The sequence below is a fragment of the Monodon monoceros genome, unplaced genomic scaffold (assembly GCF_005190385.1).
Source record: "Monodon monoceros isolate NGI ecotype Baffin Bay Population unplaced genomic scaffold, NGI_Narwhal_1 Super_Scaffold_20, whole genome shotgun sequence".
NCBI lineage: Eukaryota > Metazoa > Chordata > Mammalia > Artiodactyla > Monodontidae > Monodon > Monodon monoceros.
In genome coordinates this window covers 65722782-65730151 of record NW_021703777.1, presented here as the reverse complement: position 1 = coordinate 65730151, position 7370 = coordinate 65722782, and positions in this window count along the sequence as shown.

Here is a 7370-nt window from a genome sequence, read left to right as displayed (position 1 = left end):
AACCTAATATTTCTGGTTCAGGTGAATGGAAAATGAAATTGTGGTCTCGTCTAAATTATACTTACTCGTATTACATTTCTACCAGAAACATAGTGTTTCAGTTAGTTACTGCTGCAAATCATCCCCAAACTTTGTGGCCTAAAACAACAATCATTTATTTTCTCCGTTTTTCTATGCATCGGGAATTAAGGAAGGAATTCGGCTGAGTGATTTCGCGCTGGGTCTCTTAGGTTTGCAGTCAGATGCTGGATGGAGTGGAAACAGCAGGGAGCTAGGCTGGGGCTGGCCAGGGCTTTTAGTTTCAGGACCTCGTTGTGTCTCTCCTTGGGTGAGTGTGGGCTCCGTGCTCAGGGCCATTAGACTGTTTACATGACCACTTAGGGCTCTAATGTGAGTCCAGCAAGCATGTCAAAAGCTGTTGCCTGTTGTTTATGACCTTCCCTCAGAAGTCACGTGGTATCATTTTCTCATAAGCCTGCCAGAGGGTGGGAGCGTAGACTCCCCACCTAGTCACATTTTTAAAAGAACACATGGGATGGAAGATGCTGAGCTATCATTTCAGTCCCCCATCTGACCACAGTAATTCATACCATTCCCACGTGCAAAATAAACTCATACTTTTCCCAGGTCCTCCATTATGACAGCTCAAAGTCTATGAGCTCATCATCTAATCAGGCCCAGGTATAGATGAGGTACTTGGGTAAAGATCCTTTAGTACCATTCCTCTCAGTCTGAAGGCTTATGAACTTAGAAATAATCTTCCCTCTTTGCCCCAAATTCCTGTTAGGAATAACATCGCTTCTCTAGACTTTCCCATTTTAAAAGGAGGGTGGGGAGAATGAGAGGCGTACACCAGTCAGTTGTCTGTTAACAGTTAAGTTTATTAACTTGTTGCTTTGACTAGGATTTAGGCATAACCCCCAGGGTTTATTCTCCATGGCTCTTTGTCCCACAAATCACATGTTTGCCACTGAGTAGTGTTCTCAGCCTGCCTCCTGCCCATAGGAATTAGAGATCCCAAGGTCTCTTTCTACTATCCCTATCTAAGCTGATAGAAGTTTTTAAACCTATGGAGTTGTTACGTCCATTCAATTACACAAAAGCCCTCTATAAATCTATTGGAAACAGTCTCTTTGTTGGACTCCCTGTGAGGCTAATGAACAACATCCCTAAGATTCCTGGAAGCCTTGGGCAGGGTCTACAAAGTCAGGCCTTCAAGACTTGTAAAGGCCATTTGCGTCTGAAATGTTCTGAGGCACTGTCATCTTTCTCAGGTCTGAAACAAATCTTAGGGCCCGGCTCTGGATTTGATATTTGCCTGAAAGCCATTTCTGAATATGAGAACCCTTTCCTGGCTTAAAAGACTTTTGAGGCTTTATGTTTTCTCCAAATCACATTTGAGAATGGAGTAATTTGTTCCTTATGGTATGTTTCTCCTCTCTCATTTTACTTTAGACAGCTAGAAAAAGCCAGGTGGTACCCTCAGCACTGCCCCGAAATCATAGCTGGATCAAGTTTATAAGGTACATTTTTTATTTTCCATTTTACCACAGGTGACAGTTTTGCTGAACTCTACTGCACAATCAAGGTCTCTTCTAGCTTCCAATAATGTTTTCCTTTCTTTCCTCTAATCCCTCCTTGACATCCTCCTTGGAAGCTCTTCAGGCTTCTTTAACACCCTCATCCAGGCCTTTCAGGTTTTCACTAACAACCTTCTCAGGGTCCTGCCAGTATCCATCTGCCACTTGTTTCCCAAACCAATGCCACATGTTTTAGGTTTTTGTTATGGCAACTCCCCACTTCCAGCCACCCAGTTTCTGTATTAGAGTTTGATAGAAAAGCAGAGTTGCTCTGAATGATAAAGAGCAAGGGATTTATTATAGAGAGATTTTAGTCAACTGTGGAACTGATGGATCAGTCCACAGGCTATTGCCTCTGCAACTAGTATCAGGCGTGTTCTTAATGGTCATGATAAAGACCTAAGTGGAAACAGAGGTCTCTTTAGGCCTAAATTTGGAACTGGCACACCTTTTCTGCCTCATTTTGCCTAAACCAAGTCATATGGACAAGCCCAAGGCCAAGAGATAGGTAAGTGTGCCCCACTCACAGTAGGAAAGAAATGCAAAATTACACGACAAAAACCATGCATATAAGGAGAGGTAAAGAATTGGGCCAGTAATACAATCTACAAGGGCAACAGAAGTAACAAATGCTGCCCCTAAATTCTAAAGGCATTTAGCTTGTATCTATCTCACACAGACATTGCATTACATTACATTGTATTATATGTATTTATTTACATATCTTACCTCCAGCACTTACCTCTTTGAAAGCAGGGACTATCTTATGTATGTATGTATGTATCCCTATTTCTTCTAACACGTTGCCTTGCGTATTGTAGGTCCTGAAAAATATTTGTGGAATTATTGAATGAAGCCATTTCTGGGCTTCCAAATCATAAGGTCTTTGGTGACAGCCCTGATTCTCAAAACCTTATTCAGGGAGCTTCCTTTTTGATATGTTTCCCCACCATCGTTAACTTCTACCTCCCAGGTTCCTCCTCTTTTGTCACCTTCCCATTTCCACCCTCATTCTTGCCCCACCCACATCTAGAGATGAGAGAATCTCTCTAATAAACCAAACGACTGAGGTTTATATTTTGTCATAAATTCTTCAAGACAGTCCTTCAGGCAACAAAGATTGTTTGCACACTTAACCATGAACACTATACATTAAGAAACCAAAGGGCTAAACAATAGTTTTCAGTGCAGGTGACACAATACTCAACTGTTGAATCACAAATCTTGGACTGAAAAGTACAGATAGTTGGGCCTGAAAATAGCATCAAGAAATCAAAAAGTGGTAAGTGTATAATGAGTTATACTAAAGTTCAGAACAACCAGATGCATAAGCATGAAAGGGGGAACTGACTTAAGGTAGGTCATGTGAAAAAGCCTAGCAGGGGCCAAAAGTGTGACACAATTGCACACATTTGGACTACAGCAGTAGTAGTCATCATAGCTAATATCCATTTGTTACCAAATTAGGTTGTATGGACTGCACTTGGGCCGGGCCCTAGCCCAGCCCAGGCCCCTGCCTCAGTGGGGAAGTTTCTTTTTCTGTTGGGGTTCATGCAGCCAAAAATGAGGTTGAAGCTGAGATCAAAGCTTTATTCAATGGCCAGAGAATAGAGACTTGGGAACTTAGGTCATAAATCAACTTCTTACCCAGGGGACGATTGAGGTAAGATTTTTAAGGGCAAGGTTAATGAGGGGAGGCATATGCAGTGCTTTTCTGGAAATAGGCAGGGTCTTCCTGGAACTGGGGCGCCACCTCTTTTCTACCCCTGTGTGGTCCTTTGGCACCTGTGTCAGAAGCAGTTGGAACCATCATGGCGTGGACAGGCGGAGATCTTACTCAGCCTGATTGGTGGTGAGGTAATCGGGAGTCCACATCATCAACCTTCTGCTTCCAACCCATCTGGGGTCTACGTGCTTGTGGTCAGCATGCAGTTAACTCCTTCCACCTGGTGGGGTCTTAGTATCTGCAAAACAGCTCAAAGGACGTGGCTCAGAATACTGTCTACAGCCCTTGAGGAGGAACTAAAGGTCCTTGACTTTAATGGTACAACTATTATTTTGTCTTGCTTGACCATTTTCCTTTGTTTCTGCATTTTCTCACTTCTCTGATTAAATTTATTCTTTGTAACTCAGGGAAGGCCTAGGAGGCTAAAGTTTTTCTACAAACAAGAGGCAGGTGGAGGACATGAAGAAGTCTTTCCTGGGAAGGCCCCATAGAGTCCTGCTCGGTTACACATTGAACGGTTACTCTGAGCCATGCACTGTTCTAAGCACTTTATAGGTATTAGCTCGTTTACTTCTCATGCACAACCTGTCAGGTAAGTCTATTTCCGTTTTATGGATGAGGAAATTGAGGCCCAGGGCAGATAAATAACTGACTCAATGTCAGGTGGTCAGTAAGTAGTGGAGCCTGAATTTGAGCACAGGGCTGGACACAGAACCACTCTTGTTATCAGTTCAGCTGCCTGAAACAATAAGCCTGTTTAATCCTGCTCTCTGAACTGGTCAGTCCATTTCTGGGGTGTTGTTGTGTGTGAGGACACCACAAACCAAAGGGTGTCCCAAGACCAGGATGTGATAGGGCTGGAAACTCACTCCAGTGGTTGAAAAAACTGGGGCTCTTTAGCCAGAATTCTGAAAGAAACTTGCCTTGCAATATTTAAAAGCTATTATGTGAAAGAAGACTAAGAATTCTGTTTTGTAGTTACAGGGAAATTACAGGTTTAGGTTGACAGACATTTACAAAGTGCCTATATCTGGCCATGAACGCTCCTGGGGCTGAAGATGGAGAGATAAGTTAAAAAAAAAAAAAAGATATACTTCGTGTCCTGGAGGAACTCCCAGTCCAGATGGGGAGGGAGGGAACCCTGGGCTCCCCCAGACCTTTCTGAAGAGGTTAGCTTCTGGGCAGTGTACTGGGTTGCACGTGAAGCAGCAGGGGGCCTTCCCCTGGAAGTACACATGTAGGTCCCGAAACTCACCTGCCCAGACAACAAAGGCGATTTCCACAGTCAGGCGATTTCCACAGAGGTTGGGTTGGCTCTCAAGCCACAAACTGGTGATGAGAATATAAGCTCCAGGAAGATGGAATTTTGTTGGTTGTGTTCACTGTTACATTCCCAGGACCTAGGACAGGGCCTGGCACAGAGTGGGCGCTCAATTGTTGAACATTTAAACCAGGACATTTCACACAAAAACCTGCACTTGTTTGTTTTGAAAAATTGGAAGATTTGACAACAGTGGGCCCAGGTATTGGTGTGTGTGGAAGTGAGGGATACACTGGTGTTTAATATGCCACCGGTGCAGCTTCACTCAGTTACACTGTCTGGTCCTGGACTTTGTAGCCTCTGGGTTAATCACTGAAATCTCTACCAACTTTCTATGAAATCAAATTCTGTAGTTGAAATTTGGGTGCAGAGTTCCACAGTGGAAAATTTTTCTGTTGATTAACAAATTGCATTATTTGAATATCAAGAAAATTACCTACAATGACATTTTCATTACTTAATCAAGTCATTCAATATAAATATTATTACTGTCATAATGTTAACAGAAAATAGAAAAATTATTCTGACAGCATGGGAAGAGAATGTCTTTGCTTAAATGAGGATTTTAAAAATATATTAGCATAGTAAGAGGGAAGAGATATGGGAACATATGTATAACTGATTCACTTTGTTATAAAGCAGAAACTAACACACCATTGTAAAGCAATTATACTCCAATAAAGGTGTAAAAAAAATATATATATATATTAGCATCATATACATTACATCATTATATATAGCTACACATAGATAATATATAACATATATTGGAAATTCTGATCTATTTTGGTAAATGAATCAGACATAAAAGGATTTTGCTACTATTTTTTTAAATTGTGAACTGTGTATTTCATGCAGAATATAGTGTAACTCCAGCAATAACTTTTGAACTCCAGGATCACAGAGAAGCAAAATTTAGAAACAAATGGTCACCTTAGCTAACAGTGGGGGGAACGTTTGAGCAATGTCTCAGAATTTAAAATATCTTGATAGAATCCTTTCTAGTCATCCGTTCATATGGAACCCAAGACAGAAACACACTTCTGGCATCACTGGAGTGTCACATGGAATTAAAATAAACCACTTCAATGTTGTTTTCTGGTTGGATAAGGATCATCCTTACTCTTATTAGTGCCATTCTCCACTGTTGAGAACATTCTACAATGTTGTCTAGGTAAAGTACAAATGCAGGACAAGGCTTATTTTATTTATTTATTTTTTTATTTATTTATTTTTTAAGGCTTATTTTAGATATCGAGTTTGTCTCTTCTTGTAGGTACATCCAGGGATAAAGTAGCCAAATGTTACACTTTAAATTCCATTAACCAAATGTAAAATAATAGAATATTTTCCATTTTCTTCATTCTTGAACATCAGTCCAACAAGGAATAAGGAGTTTTGCCAGTGAAGTTGGTTAGACATCCAACGTTTACCGTGTAGTCTCAGCAGTTCTTTCTTTTATGCAAGTTTATCTACAATTTTTTCTTGTTCTTTGCCAAGGTTTTTTTTTTTTTTTTTTTTTTTTATCATGGAAGTACTGCTTTTATAAACTTATGGCCACCTTGGGGATGGGTGCTGGTAACTGCTAAATGCTAACAGACAAGTAGATGCTGCTCCTTTAACATGTCTTCCTGGAAAAACAGACATTCTCCCTCAGATACCTGCTTCCTAATATATACAACAGATAATGCAGCAAAATATTCAAGACTTCTTGGGTGACCTTCCAGGTTTTTCTCCTTGACTGATTTTCTTTCGCACTACGATCACTGCGATAAACTGCTTTAATAAAAACTTATCCACTTAGGAAAATCAGAGAGCCCAAACCATAAACCCAATTGGAGTCAGAATGACTATGAAGATGTCAGCAGTTAAAAACAATGTTCCCTTTTAACAATAATAGATTCATCTTTCCCCACTACCCCAAGAAGGGTTTTAACACTGACTTGCTGTGCTTATCAATGAGAAAATGTTCTGATCCCTGGGAAATCATCTTCTGGAACGCAGGAAATAAAAGTGCCCAATTCTGAATGTCTGCACTAGCTGAGATAACACAGAGTCGCCAATTGCTAGTCGTTGGAGCCAGAAGTTAAACTGCATCCAAGATGCTAGGATATTGGCTCTGCGTTCTGCTTTACAGAAATAGAACTTTATCGACGGGAAAACACCAGGATATGTAACATAAAAAGAGACTTGGTCAAAATTACTCCATTTCATACACATAATGTTCATGTAAAAATAAAAACTTCCAAATATTTTTGATACAGAAAATAAAATATATATCAAGCATTAACTTTCAGTGAGGTTTCCCTTTTTACCTCCTTGGTACAGGTTTCAAGATGTAAGTAAAATGCAAACGAGTACACACACACCCCCAGTATATAAATGGTGACACATATATAAAGTATTTTCCTGAGAAAATGCAAAGATGCAAGAGAAGTTTTCATGTAGGGCTCAGACAATCTGTCATAAAGACAAAAGGTCCCCAGTGGAAGAGTTTGTTTTCATGCAAAAAACCTGGCAGGAGAAGAGGAATGCAACTCTTGGGGTTGGATTGGCAGCCTGTGAGCTCCCTTAAAGCCCCGAAGTTTATCATTCTCTTAATTAATTCTTCCAGTGAGTCCTCCCAGAATTACGTAAACTGTTCCTGAGGGACATTTTGGAAAGTTGTGTTTATTCTTTTAGGCCACCAGCAGAATATAAAAGAACGCAGTTCTCGAGAGCTGACCATGAGCATATATCCATT